Here is a 17,669-nt window from a genome sequence, read left to right on the forward strand (position 1 = left end):
CATGAAATCATGGAATGGTTTGGGTTGGGAGTGACCTTAGATGCCACCCAGTGCCACCCCTGCCATGGCAGGGACACCTCCCCCTGTCCCAGGCACTCCCAGCCCTGTCCAGCCTGGCCTTGGGCGCTGCCAGGGATGCAGGGGCAGCCCCAGCTGTGCCAGGGGTTTGGATCAGAGATTTTGTGTTGCAGATGTTTGTTACAGGAGTGTTGCTGCCCATGCTAAGCAAGAGCAGGCACATTACAGCCAGAGCTGCAGGAGAGCTCAAAGCTCAGGAGCTCAGCACTATCTGAATGCATTGCCCATATTTTAGACAAAAACATCATCTTCTAACATGTCTTAACATTCTACGTACCATTGGCTGCCTCTAAAATTGATTCCTGAGGCTGTCCCAGAGGAAAGCATTCTGAGATCTGTAGCAGATGAACCCGTGTACATCCCTGAGGGAAGCACAGCAGTGGGTGCCAGTGTCAGCCCCGCTGTGCCCGGGGCCAGGGAGGGGCAGGGCACTTCAGCTCACCCCATGAACCAGTGCCCCTCTGTCCTGGCACAGCCACATCGCTCACAGCTTACTGCAGAGCATTCACAGAGATGCAGGTGTCATTTTCTTATTTTTCTAATTTATTTTTAAGGTAAATTAATATGCCCTGAATTGCCGTAGATGCAGTTTTGTACTTTCTGCTGCCTGGGGCTGTTGCACTTCAGTCTTTGATCTGCTCAGCTCCTGCAGACTCAGCTGGCTGCAGGCTGGTCAGTGCTCGGGGTTCCACAGGCATTGCTGTTGTTGTGAGCAGTGGTTTGTGCTGAGGATGGCACTTGGTGCCACCAGCAGTGCCAGGGAAGGGCCCTGCCCCATCCTGGGCTGCTTTCTGCTGATCTGTGTGTCGGGAATGTCAGCTGGTGTGGGGCAGAGTGGTGGCAGTGCAGCCGTGTCCCTGCCCTGACCCTGCCCTGTCTCTGGCGCTGTCCCTGTCCTGTCCCTGTCCTGTCCCTGCCCTGTCCCTGGCCAATCCTGCTGTGACACTGAGTTAGAGTGGCTTCCGGGACCAACAATTGTCCTCTCAGCCAAAGAGGCAACAAGGTGCTGAAACGAGCAGAAACCAGCCCAAAATGTTTATCAGTGGCACAGCTTCTCTGAAGCCTCTGAAGTTTGTTTGTTTTGGTAGCAGAGCTGGAATGTTGCTTTTGTCTCTTTCCCCCTTCATCCCTTAACGGCCTCCTTAATTAGGGAAACAGAAGTTCCAAAGACAAGACTGTTTCCTTGCCTAGGCATTCTTCACACCTGCAGGATGGACCCCCTTTCAGTGGAGCCCTAATTTTTATTTCTTTTTAAAAATTGTGTTCCAGCTGCAGTTGCTGCCTAATCTCCAGAGGAGTGAGGGTAGAGTTGAAGAGGAAATCTCTGCAGTAACAGTGAGAAACACAACCTGATAACTGCTGACAGATTGATGGCTTCTTCCTTCACCTAAATCTTTATAGATTAGCGCGTCCATTTCCTTTTCATGGATATGTTTGTTAGCACTGCATGATGTAGCCTAATCTGTGTGGGAAGTTATTTATCCAAGGGCTGTGGGGCATTTATACCATTCACTTGTCACCAAGAATAATGGAGAGGACAGGTAAGATAATTCCAGCTGTATTAAGGGCTGAGAGATGACTGTTTGTGTTTTGATAATGGGACACTCAGAGTGAAGGATCTGAAATGGTTTTGTAACATATTTGCTGAAAGCACCCATTCTAAATGTATTTCATTCCTTCCAATCCTCTGTTTCACAGGGTGCCTGGGGTTGCTCTGGGACGAGGAGACATCAATTGCCACTCAGGGCTGGCCAGGAGAGGAAAGATGGGAGTGCCTGGCAGTGCCCTGCTCTGGGGTGGGCTCCAAGCAGCCCCAAAGGGTGGGTGCACAGTCCCTCTGCAGTGATGGGGACATTGGGCAGGGGGGTGACATCCTTGGGCAGGAGGATGTCCCTGGGCACGGCCAGCACTGGGGGCTGTTCCAGGGGCACAGCTGGGTGGCAGCTGGGCAGGGGCTCATTGCCAGCCCTCAGAAGTGGCCCTGCCCCATTCCTTGTCCTGTGGCAGCTCCTTTGCAGGCCAGGCTCTGTTTCAGAGCTGCTGTTTCCTATCAGGCACCAAAGGAGCCTTTCCTGCTGTCCTGCTGCTTGGCCAGATGTTCTCCATTTGCTGCCTGTGCAGTGATTTCCCCTCTCTAGGATCCTGTAAGTGCCTTCATCTCCCTGATTTCACAGCACTCCCGCGGCATCAAGGGCACTTTGAATTCTGCTCCCGTGCTCCCCAGCTCTCCCAATCACTGCCAGCCTCCTGTCACCCACAGATGCCACCAGCACCTCCTGTGCTGCAGCCCGGAGGGGGCAGGAGCTCCCTGAGCCCCCCTGACCCTCACAGGGTCCCCAGTGCCCCTCCTTATGCTGGTGACATTCAAGAGGCTCCGCTCTGCCCGTGTGAGGTTTTACCCAGGCTGTGCTCTCTGGGTTTCCCTGTGACGCTGTCAGAGGAGCACTTGCTGACTGTGACACACCGAGTGTCACACTCCCTTGGTGACACACCTACCCCCCAGGCCCTCCACTTCCCTGAGCAAGCCCTCCTTGAGCTGCATTTTAGTTTTTATTATTTATTCTTGAGAAATTGATAAACTTCTACTGGCTCTGTCTCCTGGGCCACCATCTAATCTTCCAGGTGATGACAACTTGATTGGTGAATAATGGATTCCAGGCTCTCCCCAGCTGCTGAATGGAGCTGTAATTTCTAAAAGCATCCTTGAAGGGGGAACAGAGCTTGTCCTTCTCCAGGGGTTGGTCTTTAATCAGCCCAGTTGTCTTTTCAGTATTGAAAACTCCTTTTCATTGTAATATGCAAAAAGCCCCAAACCTGGAAACGAGCCATTTACCTTGTATTAGTGTGTAGATTAGGGGCTCAATGTTTTGGGTGCTGCAGAAATCCTATAAGTGATATTCTCTGCTTTGGAAAACTTTTAATATTAAGCAGGCAAGGTAAGCAACTGAAAGGACTGAAAACACACACCAGGGGATTGAATGAATTGCTGAGGCACAGATCAGTGTCACGATGGAGATTAAAAGTCAGTCTCTCTGCAACTCAGAACAAAACTTTGCTGTGGCTCTGGTGGCTTTTTTTTGGGCTGTGGAAAATACAGGAAAATGAAACTGGTCCCTTGAAAACATTCCAAGTTGAAGAATAACATGAAATGTGATTTTTATGATTTCTAATATGGAAATTTTAAAAATTCACTAAAATCCCAATAAGACACAGCCTGAGGACAGGGATGGGATGGAGTGACCAGGGGGACAGGGCTGGGATGGAATGGGATGGGGTGACCAGAGGACAGGGATGGGATGGGATGGGATGGGATGGGATGGGATGGGGTGGGATGGGATGGGATGGGATGGGATGGGATGGGATGGGGTGGGATGCGGTGACCAGAGGACAGGGATAGGATGGGTTGACCAGGCTGGGCTGTGCAGGAGGAGCAGCCACAGCTCCATTCCTGCCTCTCCCATCCCTCCTCTCAGGCTGCCATCCTCCAGCAGAGAAGGAAGTGCTTCCCTGCAGAAACCTTTTCTGTGGAAAAAGGGCATTCACTTGACAAGCCAATTTGCCATTGAAAAAGAAAAAGTCCTGACCTTAAAAAATTAATTAGTCTTGTAGGTTTGCTGAAAGTTCTTCCCTAAGTCCTGCACTGGCTGAGTCCACTGGGAGCCTTCCCTTGACTTGAGCAGGAGTTCAAGCAAATCTTCTGTCACAAAAATAACTGGAATCAATACTCAGACTTCATCCTCGAGAATGGGAAGTGTGATCATGTGGTAACTGCAGTTTTCACTCCTGATCTGCTTTTTACATTGTCAGAACTGATGAAGCATTTTATGGGAGGAAAGAAAAACCAACAAATCAGGGAGTATTCCCCTAGGCTGATGAGTGCATGTGGTGTGATAAACTGCTGTTATTAATCTCAGTTGGGGGCAAATAATGGCTTCAGATTAGAAAAAAGGCCATGAAAACAACCCCCAACCTCTTGGAAAAATTTCTTGAACATAAAAGCAAAATAATGGCAGTTGTTCCATGAGGCTTTGTATGTAATGGTCCAGAATACTCCCAGGCATGGAATGAGGGCTTGGATGCAATTCCTGCTGCATATTGAAACCAGCTCTGGGTACCAAAGCATCCCATGGCAATATTTACTGTGGGTAACAGGGTGCTCATGTGTGGGACTGGCCAGGACAGGCCTTTGAGGGGCTCTGGCTGCACATGTATAATTAATTAAATCTTAAATCAATTTACAGTATCAATAATGAAGCATTTCTTAATGGGCTTTCGACTGGTGCAGTGTCAAGGCAGATTGTGCAGCCTGGGGGGAGAGGAGAGGAGCAGCTCCTGCTTGGGTGAGCTCCTTGTAGGTCATGAATAAACCATTCTCTCTGGCTGGCAACTCCTTCACACTGCCCTAAGATTTCTGAAGTAACTTCTTCTAATTTAACTTGTGCCTGAACTTCCAAAGCAGCCTCAACTTCTAAAGAAAAAGCACTTAATTTGTGTGCTGCTCTTAGCTTTTGTTCCAGGGGCAGAATAGCAGAAGCATAGGATGTGGAGCTGTGGAATCCTTTGGGCTGGAAAGGATCTTTAGGATGCTCCAGTGCAGGTGTCCCCACTGGGGCTGTGCACAGCCTGGCTGGGCTGTGCTGCTGGGGCTGGCTCAGGGCTCTCATTCCCCTCCCAGCTGAGCTCCCGCTGCATTTCAAGGCCACGGCAAAATGGCTTTTGCTGCTCCTTGCATTTCATATTCATTCATCATTTCCATATGGTAACTGCACAGAGTTGTGCCATGTGTTATTCAGCACAGCCACACAGAAAGCTGCTAAAGATAAAAATCGATTTTTTTCTCAGAACCAGAAACCAGGAGCTGTTTCTTGTCACGCTTCAGGAGAGTGAAAAGTAGCACTGGCTCAGACCTGTGGGCTGCAGTTTTCCCATTCCTCATATGTCCTTGAGACATCAGAAAGTTTTCTTGCTCATACTGGATTGAAAGTGGATTGAAGATTTTCTTGGGAAAACAAAACAAAAAAATGATGGTCGGTGTAGAGCCAGTGACTCAATGTGAGGTCACGAGCACGTTTTTTGCAAATTGGTTCAGTTTTGGTGTAGTAGCACCAGCCTGGGTGTCAGGAGCTGTGTGACACTGGGACCATGTGGGGAAGGTCTGGCTGGGGTTGGCATCTCCCTGCTGCCAGCCCTGGGTTCCAGCAGGGAAGGGAGCTGTGCTGGGGCTGAGCTGGGGCTGAGCTGGCTGCAGACCCCACTGAGGGGTCTCTGCTGTCCTCACCTGTGACCAGGTGTCTTCTTGAGCTGTGTGTGCTCCTCCTGCCTGGAGGGAAAGCTCCTGCAGCCCCCGAACATGGCTTTGGGGTGTCTTTCCTCAGTTCAGAAGTTTGGTTTCTTCCCAGGTGTCTCTGCCAGCTGAGCCGGATCCTGGCTCCTCTCTGTGCTTCCTGCAGAGAAAGGGAGCCAGGAGCAGGGTTGGGGTTTGGGTGTGGGTGGAATAGCTGTGTCACTGCCAGGAGTGGCACGTGCAGCTCCCATTGCCCTGCTCTGGGGCTGCCCACGAGGAGCTCTACTGGTTCCCAGGGTTCTATGGAGCAGCTCCTGCTGCAGTGGGACAGGAGTGTGGGTGATGCTCTGTGGAAATGCCTCCCCTCAAAGGCTGTCCCTGCTCCTGGACAGCGCCCAGCCGTCCCCAGGGGCTGGATCAGCTGCAGGGAGCTCTCTGTGAGCTGCAGGAGTGGCTGCTGAGGCGGGGCTGGCACCAGGGCTGCACCAGCCCGTGCTGGCCAGGGGAGGGTAGCCTGGGTACCCAGGCAGTGCTGGGGTCACCATCAGCCCCACACCTGGGCCTGGGCTGCTGCCAGGAGGGGCTGGGCCAGAGCCAGGCTGGAGGGGAGCCCAGGGCTGCCTGCAGTGGCACCAGCTGCAGGGATGTGCTTGCCCATCTCAGTGTGGTCTGTGGGGTTTAACCAGCTGCAGGGATGTGTTTTTCACTGCAGTCTGTGGGGACACCAGCTGCAGGGATGTGTTTTCCCATCTCAGTGTGGTCTGTGGGTTGATCAGGAGGTTTAGAGGCACATTTTTTCTGGAGAAGAGGAACGGGAATGAAGGTGGGGAGCAGTGACGACAGCAGGTGGGTGGCGAGTGCTGCTCATGGGTTTCCAGCACAGCCAGTTTCCCCTGCGCTGGGGTTCCAACAGGAACAGCTGAGGCTGCTGCTGGGGAGGAGGATGAGGAGGGGTGGGCTTGGCAGTGCTGCTTTCACGGTTGGATCCTTCATGCTAAAGGAGTTTTCCAGTGAAAATGGTTGTGTGATCTGTCCGTCCATGCCCAGGGAGGGCCCTGGCAGCCCCAGGCTCTCCCTCTGCAAACCAGGAGCTGTCTCAGGCTGGGGTGGGAGCTCAGCTCCCCCAGGGCTGCTTCTGGGGCGTTCTGGGACTGGCACCCTGTGAGAACAGCCTGCATCACACTCACACAGCAGAGCTGCCACGGGCCCAGCAGGGCGACAAATGCTCTGCAAAACACAGAGAAGCAAAGACAGAAGATGTGGAGGAAAAAAGAACATTTACATTTTTTACTTGGAGGAGTAAAATAAACATGGGAACGTTTCCCAGGAGAAGAGCTTGTTGTGGTGTCGCTGCAAGGCTGCAGTTGCTGCCTGTGAGGTATTTGCAGAAACATGTCAGTCTTCCCTGCTGTGGATTGCTGGGCACCCAGGCCCAGCTGTCCCACACTGGCCCAGGGCTTCACCTTTTTATAACCTTTTAAAGTCAAGAAAGATCAAACAGGGAAAAACAGGTTTCTGTTCCTTGGTTATTCTTTTGCTGATATCGCAACCAAAAATCTACTGAAAGCTACCGAAAAAGCAATATATGGTGTTTTTACTGCAGGATGGCTCTTTGTGCTGACAAGCCCAGGCGGCCCCTGGCAGCAGTCATCCATGCGTTGGGCACCATGGGCAGCTCACATGCCAGTGGCACCATGGCGCATCCACCATGCGTTGGGCACCATGGGCAGCAGCTCCATCCATGCCAGGTGAGCTCCTGTGCTGAGGACTCAGCACTCAGTCCTGCCCTGCTGTGTCCTATTTTCATTTGTTGTGGCTGTGGTGCTTCATGCAGTGATTTAATACAGGTAATTATGGGAATAATAACTTGGGAAAGGTTGAACTTGGTGAACTGGGGATGGCTGTGGCTTTTGGCACTGACCTGATGAGCGTGGTGCTGATACTCTCTGGCAGGAAACTTGCAGATCCCGTACATTTGAATCCAAAGCACATTTCTGTCTCACAGCAGCTCTTTGATTAGCGCTGCTCACCTCGGGGTCACAATGTGGAGAGGGAAATCATCAGTGAGAGGCTGAGCTGGGGCACTGCTGGGGCTGGTGTGGGCAGGCAGGGAGGATGATGAGGGAGGAGGGGATCCAGGGCTGCCCTGGTGCCACCTCATTGCCCAGGCAGTGAGGAGGAGCCTGTGAAGTGCCGCAGGCTGCTGGAGGGGCTGGTTCATGTGCTCTGTTCTCTGGGGCACACACACCAAGGAGCTGCTGGAGGGGCTGGTTCATGTGCTCTGTTCTCTGGGGCACACACACCAAGGAGCTGCTGGGTCTGGCATCCTGTGGTGCCCACTTGGTGATGGCACCAAAGCTGCTGGAGCCAGCTGGTGGGAAATGGAGCTCCCGTGTGGGATGGGAGTGGGGAGCAGCAGGAACTGTCCCAGGCTCTGCTCTCAGGCCCTGGGGATCTCCAGGAGAGATAAAAGGAGCTGTTAGCCTGAGAAAGGCTGATGCTGTCTGTGCATCCCTGGTCTCTGTGGTCAGGCAGACTCCACAGAGCAGCAATTCCCAGGAACTGCATCCTGAGCACCCTGTGCCATCCCAGGCACTTGCTGTGTGTCCTGCACTGTCCCAGTTAAACTCTGTACCCTGCTGGAGCTGCCCTATAGATCCTATAGAGGAACGAGGGTTTTGTGATAAGAGGAAATGCCATCATCCCCTGGTCTGTTCTGGGCCATGCCAATTCCCTGTAGAATTGAGATCAGTTCTTTAAACTCTGGTTTGAAGAGGTGGGACAATAACTCTGACTTTAGGAGGATATTGTAAATTGTAATTTATTTTTATTTCCAAAGCATTTTTGTATCTTCAGAGGGCTCTGCCTTAAAATTACTCATTTTTATTGCATAAGCAATGCAGAGAATAATACAAAATATTATTTATTGACACATTTTTTCCTACTCACCTTTACTCTGCTATTCCTAATTTTACAGAGTTCATCAGTCCCTCCCCACTGTACACAGAAAATGATGATCTACAGCTCATGTGGCTTTAGCATGTGATAAGCCATCAAACGTTAAAAAAGAAAACCATGCCCATAAGCTCTAGCATCAAACAATCCCCAGTTGAAGAATGCAGGAGATTTGCACTGACTCCAGCTATTGTGGGCAAACGGCTGAGCCTCGGGGCAGATTTACACCTGCAATTACAGAAACAGATCTCCCGAGTGCAGGGGGGTTGGAAAAACAAAGAGCAGCCCTCGGTGTGCCCAGCAGGCTGTGCCAGTGCCCGTGCCCAGGGCAGGGCTGGTCCTGGGCATCCCTGCCACACCACAGGAGGAAATGGGCAGCGCTGACCGTCGTTAACACGAAATAACTAATTGGGGAGGAAATGGGCAGCACTAACCGTCATTAACATGAAATAACTAATTGGAGCAAACCTCTGGAGGGAGAGGTAAGGAGTGGAGATAAGAGAAGCACAAAGCTTTGTGTTTGCTCTTTTCAAGTGCAGGACTCCCGGAGATGGAATCCTCCCCATTGGTATTCCAGGTGGGCACTTCCCTCTGCTGCTCTTCACGGACATTTAAAGGGTGACCTTTCAAGGCACTCAGCGGATGTGCCACGTACCTAAACATCAATTGTTCTCCTAATGAAACATCGTTCTGCCGTGTTTGCCATCTGGGAGGGGGTGTTAGAGCTGCTGGAGGCTGCCAGCTGTTCCTGCCATGGGCCCTGGGCAGCACGGCTGGGCTGGGGACGCTGCAGGGAGAGCTCAGCACAGCTGGGGACACTGCAGGGACAGCTCAGCTGGGGACACTGCAGGGACAGCACAGCTGGGGACACTGCAGGGACAGCACAGCACAGCTGGGGACACTGCAGGGACACAGAGCTGGGCTGGGGACACTGCAGGGAGAGCTCAGCTGGGGACACTGCAGGGACAGCTCAGCTGGGGACACTGCAGGGACACGGAGCTTGGCTGGGGAAATTGCAGGAACAGCTCAGCACAGCTGGGAACACTGCAGGAACACAGAGCTGGCAGTGCTGGTCACTCCCAGCTCTGGCTGTGAGGAATATTCAGGGGTTGCTGAAGCCCCTCAGCCTCAGAGGATAAAGCATTTCAGCCTCCCTGATCACAGAGAACATCTCTAGTTACCAACCAGAGAAATACTCCAAACAAAACCGTGTGTTTACTCCAAAGGTGAGAAGCTCAGGTGGTGGGAGAGTAAGAGCTATTCTTTACTTTTTTTTTCCCTACAAAATGGAACAGCCCATTTGTACATTGATTTATCAAGCTTATCCCAACTGTCTTCCAGCCAGGATCCACAATCCCAGCTTTTTGTTTCTCTGCATGCTCCAGCACACAGATATGGCTTTCAGAGCGGAAATCAATACATCTGCAGGACGCCTCTGGTGCTAGCAGAGTCCACAGCTTCTTTGATTAAGCTCCACTAAAGCATAATTATCTGGAACGCCTTGCCATTTCCTTGGCACTGCTCACACAGCTTTCCTAGCAGGCAGCATTTTATCAGGAGCCCCACACAGCACGTGCTGCAGAGAGCAAAGGACCATCCTGGGCACCAGGAAAGGTTCCTGTAACGCCCAGCTCACAGCTGGGGCAGAGCAGAGCTGGGCCTGAGCCTGGCCCTGCTCTGGGCACCCCTGGGCTCCCCTGGCTCCACCTGGGCACTCTGGGCTCTGCTGCTGCTGCTGGGCAGCCCAGGCTGATGCCGGGGCACCTGCACATCCCAGGCTCTGCTCAGCAGGGGATGGGGCTGGGGTGGGCAGGGGCAGCTGCCCCGGCCTTTGGGACACACCGTGCTCCTGTCCTGGCTCAGCACCCCCTGCCCAGCCCCGCTGGTTCCCCAGTGCCAGGGGTGCTCCTGCATGGCAGCCCAGCCCTGCCCTGCCCTGCTCTGGGGCTGCCAGTCACACCACATGGCACAGTGACAGAGCTGCAGTGTGCCATCCTGCCCTGGCACAGTGACGGAACTGCAGTGTGCCATTCTGCCTGACACAGTCAATGAACTGCAGTGTGCCATTCTGCCTGGGCACAGTCAATGAACTGCAGTGTGCCATCCTGCCCTGGCACAGTGACACAGCTGCAGTGTGCCATTCTGCCTGGGCACAGTGACGGAACTGCAGTGTGCCATCCTGCCCTGGCACAGTGACACAACTGCAGTGTGCCATTCTGCCCTGTTACTGCAGTGTGCCATTCTGCCCTGGCACAGTGACGGAACTGCAGTGTGCCATTCTGCCTGGCACAGTCAATGAACTGCAGTGTGCCATTCTGCCCTGGCACAGAACTGCAGCGTGCCATTGTGCCCTGGCACAGTCACAGAACTGCAGTGTGCCATTCTCCAGCAGGAGAACTGTCACGTTAACATTTCAGCTGAGTCCAGCCTCCCCCTGTTCTCCTCTGCTCCAAGGCTGGGTGTAAAATCCACCTCCTCTCCCTGCAGTGCCAGATGGAGCTGCGCTGTGCCCAGCTTTGCTCTCCTGTGCTGTGCCCAGCTTTGCTCTCCTGTGCTGTGCCCAGCCCTGCTCTCCTGTGCTGTGCCCAGCTTTGCTCTCCTGTGCTGTGCCCAGCCCTGCTCCCCTCCATCTGTGCTGCACCTTCCTCGTGTCCCTGCAGCTGCAGAGGCAGCCAGGGAGCTCGGGGGGTGCCCTGCATCATCCCTGCTCCTGCCCTGCAGCCCGGTCCATGGCCCTGTTTGCTGTGTGTGCAGACATTTCCCAGGGTGGTGCTTGGTTTCCAAAGCTCCTCACTGCAGGCCTTGGGGAGCCCTTTCCTTTGTCCCAGGAGCTGGGTTTGGGTGTGAATGCTGGGACTGCACCCAGATTAGGCTCCCTGAGCCCTGTGCTGTGGAACTGCCCTGGCTCTGTGCTGGGCACATCCTCCCGCTGCAGCTGGGCTGGGGAGCTCCCTGCTCAGCTGCAGGTGATGAGAGCCTCACTCACTGATCCCTTCATCCAGGAGCAGAGACACCCTTTAAATGGCCCGAGGCAAGGGAGCTTTGGTTGTTTGCCCCCGGTGCTGCTCAGTGCAGGGGCAGCCCTGGACCAGGTCAGCACTGGGGCTGCACTGGGGCTGCTCAGCTGCTCTCTCTGAGCCCACCCAGAATGAAAGCTGTCTCTGTGCCAGCTGGTCCTTGCACATCCAGAGCAGCCGAAGAGGAGCACCAGGAGCCTGAGGATGATCTCCAGCAGCCCCTGGTGAAGGTATGTGCAGCAGACAGGAAAGAATTCCATAAGAACTGCTGGTGGAAGGGAGAGTTTACTCTGGTGTGTGAGGCTGGAAGCTCCAAGGGCCCAGTTCAATAACCCATAACTCCTGTGGGGGGATCTGTGTGTGCAGTCCGAGACAGCAGGGGCTGAGCAGTGGGTTAGCCCAGCCCAGCCGAGCTCAGGGAGCAGGTCCTGGGTGTCCCCGTGTGCTGTGGGTCACCAGGGGATGCTGCTGGCCCTGCACAGCCTGTGCTGCTCTTCCCTCCTCTCCAGGACAGCCCAAGCCCTCTGAAGCTGTTCCTGCCTTCTGAGTGTGCCTTTCAGAAGCTGTTCCTGTCTCTTCCCCTGACTGGAGTGCTCATCATTTTAGGGAACATTAGGTTGTGTTTGGGATATTCAGAGCTTTAGTAGTTTCCTTCTTGACCTTTCCTCGACCCTTTTCTCTTGGGTGAGCGTTATGCAGGGAGAAATGCCATTTGCCTTTTCACAATTTCTCTGGCTGTAAACACAGTAAATGGCAACAAGCTCTGGTAATTCTTGTTAAAAGCCCTGGAGTCCTGAAGTGAGCCCCCAGACAAGAGATTGAAAAGGCAACAATTAGGGGAGAGGAGAGAGGGACAAAAGGGAAGCAAACAGGTCCCTGCTGCAGAAGCAGCCACTGAAAGCCTCACAGGAGCACAGGTTCAAGAGGCTGCAGGTTTCTGGATGTTTTTGAAATATAAGCTTAATAAATATTAGAAATTATCTCTAGCCACATGCTAGGTTTCTCCACTCTGTTATTTTTTGACATTGGATCTTGGCCCAGATCCTTCATTCAAAGCAAGACAAACTCTGCTAATCCTTGTTTATAACTTGGGAGAGACAGTACTTTGTGGTGGTTATATTTGTGAGGGATTATTGGTTTGGTCTGTGTGCTTTCAGATGCTGTTCTTTGCTCCTTACAGGCAGCCAGGGACGATTACAGCAGTGAGAATGCTCACAGCAGCTATTTCCAATGTCTTTCCATTTGCCAGTGCTTAACTTTCCTATGGCCAAGTAAAACTCTTTGAAGGAGAACCAGAAGTGTTTTACAGTTCCATGCAATAGCAAAAGCTGTCAGTAGCTAAAGCAGAGGGTGTTTTAGACAGAAATGCTGATTGTCTTAGAGCCCTAGAGCAGCTGCTGACACCTGGGGGTGCCCTGGTGCTGCTGGGGGATCGTGGGGTGTCCCTGGGCAGCAGCTGCTCCTCAGGTCTCCATGCCCTGTGGGTTGTGTTTCCAACACTGCATCTCCTCCTGCACCCCTGGGCAGTTCACATCCATGCACCAGTTCACAGCCATAGCCCAGGATGCGTTTTGGACAAAAACACACCTGGGGAGCAAATGCAGGGAGGGACGTGGGGACCCACCTGGCTGAGCCACTCCTCCCCTCGGGGGTTGTAAAGCTCTGGTTGTGCCACAGAAACTCAGCACACAGGGATTGCAGAATAATTCTGTGGCTCTGGAAGGAAACAGAAGCCATTTCTGCTCTTAGAGCCCTTCTCTCTGGCAGTGTTTGGGTTCATGGGCTCTGACCGCTGCGCCAGACCTGGACAAGGAAGGGACAGAACCTGGTGTGTTGTGGCAGAAATGTGTTATTTTTCAGAGGTAAAACTCTGTACTCCTGAGGGTCTCTGAACTCTGTTTTTGTCACTTGTTTTGGGAGAGGCTGTGAGCAGTTAAATGGCTCCTGAGGGCAGATTTCCAGAGGCCAGGAACCAGCAGTGCCACACAGTGTCCCTCGTGGTTCTGGGCACAGCTTTGTCCACCCAGCATTTCCTCAGGAGGCTTGAGGGACTGGGCACCCTGGGTGGCACCGGGCTGGGCACGAGCCTGCAGAGCAAAGGGTGCTTGGCCACTTTGTGCTGCCATCCAGCTGGGGGAAAGGCAGAGCTGGGTCCAGTGGAAATCCTTTCATGCAAGGACTGTGCTTTTGTATTGATTTTGTAAAGCGCCAGTTGGTACAGGAATAATAGCTGGGTGTTTATTCTTAAAAGGGCCAGGCTGTTCTGCCAGGAAAACTAGGATTCGCAACAGCCTTGAGATATTTTTCTCATTTTGTTCACAATATCTATGATATTTGAATTAATATTCATGTTGGAATAAAATCTGAGGGGGCCTTGGTAGTAAACCAGTAAACAAAGCAAGGAAAAATGGCTTTTTGTGGTTGCATAAAGATGCAAAATGACAGGGGGATTGTAAGCTTGTTTTCTTCTGTCACATCTCCCGAGAAAGCAGAGCAAGTGTTGTGTGCCTGTGTTTTGTTTTGCCTTTGCCCAGGGACATTAATTATCCTCCTGCAGCGCAGGGGTGGCAGAGCTGTGCGTCCCCACGTGGAGCAGGGACATTGGCAGGGCAAGGAGCCCGTGCCAGGCAGAGCCAGGCACGCCCTGACCCAGGCTGGCATCGGCTGTGGGGCTGCCAGAGCGTGGGGTGGCACACAGGACATGGGGACAGCCCCTGCTGTGGGCACAGTCCCTGCATTGCCTGGGGATGATGCAGGGACATGGGGACAGTCCCTGATCTGCCTGGGGACACTGCCTACTGTGGGCACAGTCCCTGCCCTGCCTGGGGACAATGCCTGCTGCAGAGCCACCTCCTGGCCTTTGCTCTCCCAGGTTTGAGGCTTTCCTCCCTCCTTTCTCCTGAATCACACCAGGCAGTGCCCCTGCTTTATCCTGAGCCCAGGAGAATTCCTGGGAAGTTCCCCCAGCTGGCAGGAGCTGCTCGCTATGAGCTGAGTTGATAGTGGCCACCTCCCATTCCATTGTCAAAAATAAGGGGTGAAGCCAGATTAATTCCAACAGAGCTCCTCTGTGCAGAGCAAACAGCTCTGAGGAGCCCTGGATTTGCTGTTGAAGCAAATCCTTATCAAGGAAGGCATTTTACAGCAATTAATGCAAGCTGAACAAGAATTGTTCTTCCAGCTGGTCAGTAGCTATCACAAACTACTGCAGCAGCTTGTTGTTGTTGTTATCCCGCTTACTTCAGGTAGTTCTGTGTACTCACAGAGTCCCACATTGCTTTGGGCTTGGGAGGGACCTCGAATCCCACCCATGGCAGGGACACCTCTCACTGTCCCAGTTTGCTCCCAGCCCTGTCCAGCCTGGCCCTGGGCACTGCCAGGGATCCAGGGGCAGCCACAGCTGCCCTGGCACCCTGTTAAATCTGTTATCCCTCTGTCCTGTGCCTCCTGGCTGCCTTCTGCATGTGCCCAAGGCCATCTGCTCCCTCTGCTTGCCCAGAGGAGAAATCAGCTCGTGAATTCCAGCATTACTCTTTGTGTTCCCAGATTGTACCTGTGGGAGAAGGGAGGAGACAAAAAAGTGATGGAGGAGGTTTGCTCTGAAGGATATTATCCTGCTTGTCTTCTACATTTTTTGGGGTTAATAAAGAGGATCATATGCAATGTTAGATTGGAAAAGGTGACCTGGAGGAGTGGGAGGAACAGGCCATTCCCTGTTTCTCCATCTCTATTTGCTCTCCCTTAGGGGTCTCTTTATGAGGTGGAACTGGGCTAGGAGCAAGAATCCAGTGTTATGCCATCTGTGCACAGCTCTCATGGGATTCAGATGATTTTGCTCATTCACAAAGCTAAAAACACCCTAAACCCTTTCCTTGCCTTTTCTTACTTCTGCATTGAGGTATTGCCCCAGTGCCTTGTTCTTTCTTCCCTGCACTTGGGAGCCAATTAACATACCCCCAGGAAAAAATGGAAATAAGAACTGCAGCCCAGATGAATCTACCCATAGAGCTAATAACAGGTCTGGTTGCTGCTTTTCATCTGCTTTGAAGAAGAAGAAGGACACTGAAGGAGTTTGTCATGTGGCCACAGCAGAAACCTCCAGAGACCTTATGGAGAGGAAGCAGCTGAAGATGCTGGTACAGGGATGGAGGTTGTGCTCCACACAAACCTGACAGGGGCTTTCATGGGTGCACTGACAGGCTCAGCCAAAAGCTACACTTGCCATTAATTCCAGCTCATAAACTGCAGAGCTGCTGCACACTGTGCTGTGGAACAAAGCTGCTTCGGGGGCTTCAAGGAAAGCAGTAATGGCCAGAAAAGCAGAAAACAGTTGTAACTGCCAGGAAATGATGAAGCATCAATATCAAGACGCATCAGAGCACAGAGTCAGTCGCTCACTAACTCCCTTGGCACATGCAGAGGGTGGTTAATAGCTGGAGAGGTGCCACCCCAGCTGGCCCTGGCTGTCAGCAGCACCAGGCTGCCCTGGGACTCTGGGGCACTGCTGCACTGGCAGCTCTGGGTGCTGTGCTCTGGGGCTGGGGCCAGCCTGGGACACCCTGGGGGCTGGGGATGGGGCAGGTGCCTCTCCTGTGGTGCTGGGAGCCCCCAGGGCCTGAGCCCATCTGGGTTCTGCACTCACTTGGGCCTCCAGCTGCACACAGACTGGGGGGACGTTGCCCACTGGCTTCCAGGCAGCACATCTGTGCTTGCAGAGCTCCTTGGGGCTGTTCCTGACCCTCTGCTGCAGTGTCCTGCTGGGGCAGTGCAGTGGGATTGTCCTGGGGGGGATTGCCCCAGGAGCCTGCAGGGCCCTGCTCTGCTGGGACATTGCCATAACCTCGTTCTTGGGTTCCACACCAGGACTGGCAGCTCTGCACCTCAGGGATGGTGCTGACAGACTTCTGCAGTACAGGAGCTGAAGCTTCCCACAAAACTGTGCCATAATGGACAGTGAGAGCTGCCCCAAAATGCCAAAGCCTTGTTCCTGCCCCTGAGGATGTGCTCTCTGTAGGTGGCTTTAGCAGTGACCCCTTTGCATGGCTGTGGCACTGCTCACTGAGGGCAGGAGGCACCATCCTTTCCTGCTGCCCTTGCACGCAGTGCAAGGTTATTGTTGCTGAACAGGGTGAGGAAAGGCTTCCCAAAGGTAGGGAAAGAATCCCTGGGATTTGCGGGGGGGCAAGCAAAGCAAACATTTCCTTCGTGGCAGATGTTCATGTAACTGCTCTGAAATTTGCTTATTTTCATCTTGTGGGATTTCCAGTTTCAGAATTAATTCCCCAGTGTGCAGTCTCAGCTGTCAGAAGCTGGGGTAGAAGAAAAACACAGGTAGGATTTCTCATAGGGGAAAAAACCCTACTGACTACTGAAAATCTGACTGCCAGTCCTGCCAGTGCTGTCTAGTCTGCTCAGAGTTAATATTTTTTCACCTTATTTCCTCAGAAATATGACTGTTATTTTTTCCCCTGATTTCATGAAACCAATTTGCATCTGAGATGCATTTTCTGGGACCTCGGCAGTGATGGGCCTGGCATTGCCTCTCTAAACAGAGCACCATATGCTTCCTTCTGTGTGTGTTTGTGCCTGCAGAACCCTCCCAGATAATCTCCCCGGCTGAGTACATGACAAAGTACCAGAAAGGCGTTAGCACACAAATGCTGACACTCCTACAAAAGGGGAGAAGTGATAAATGCTTTCCTGTGCAGAGGAAAAGATAAGGATGTATTTTTGGGAACCAAGCTGATGGTTGCAATACCTGTGAGTATTTTTAAATGGAGATTGGGAATGTAGGGAAGGTAGATAGAGGCTATCATTAAATCTGCATTGGTTTATTTGAAAAACAAACACTGTATGTTTCTTTCAAAGTGTCTCTTATCAGAGATGCAAAGGAATTGCATTGGGCTTTTCAAATGCATCTGAAGATGAAGGGCCTTATTTCCTTCCACCTGAGCTTAGCACGAGTTACTCCCAGATCAGACCTGGGGCTTTTCCTCTTAGAAGTGGAAATTCTTGTTTTTCAGTCAAGCAAATAACAACACCAATTTCAGAGAATACACATTCCTCAGCCCCGCAGGAAAAGCCCACCACACCTGAGGAATGGCTTAGTAAGAAAAGTGTTGCTTTTCAGAAACCTGCCTGGCTGCGTTGGTCCCAGTTCTGAGGTTTTAGGATTGTGTGTCCTTTGGGGAGTGCTGTGTGGCTTTGGTGATGTTTGTGTGGCTCTCCTGCCTGCCAGCACCGGCTGGAAATGAGATGTAAGCACACATTGTGATCGGCTTTGGTTTAACGGGAGCAGCTGCTGCAGGGACACTCTCGGTGCAGCCCCTGGCCAG

The sequence above is a fragment of the Zonotrichia leucophrys genome, chromosome 13, assembly GCF_028769735.1.
Source record: "Zonotrichia leucophrys gambelii isolate GWCS_2022_RI chromosome 13, RI_Zleu_2.0, whole genome shotgun sequence".
Lineage (NCBI taxonomy): Eukaryota > Metazoa > Chordata > Aves > Passeriformes > Passerellidae > Zonotrichia > Zonotrichia leucophrys.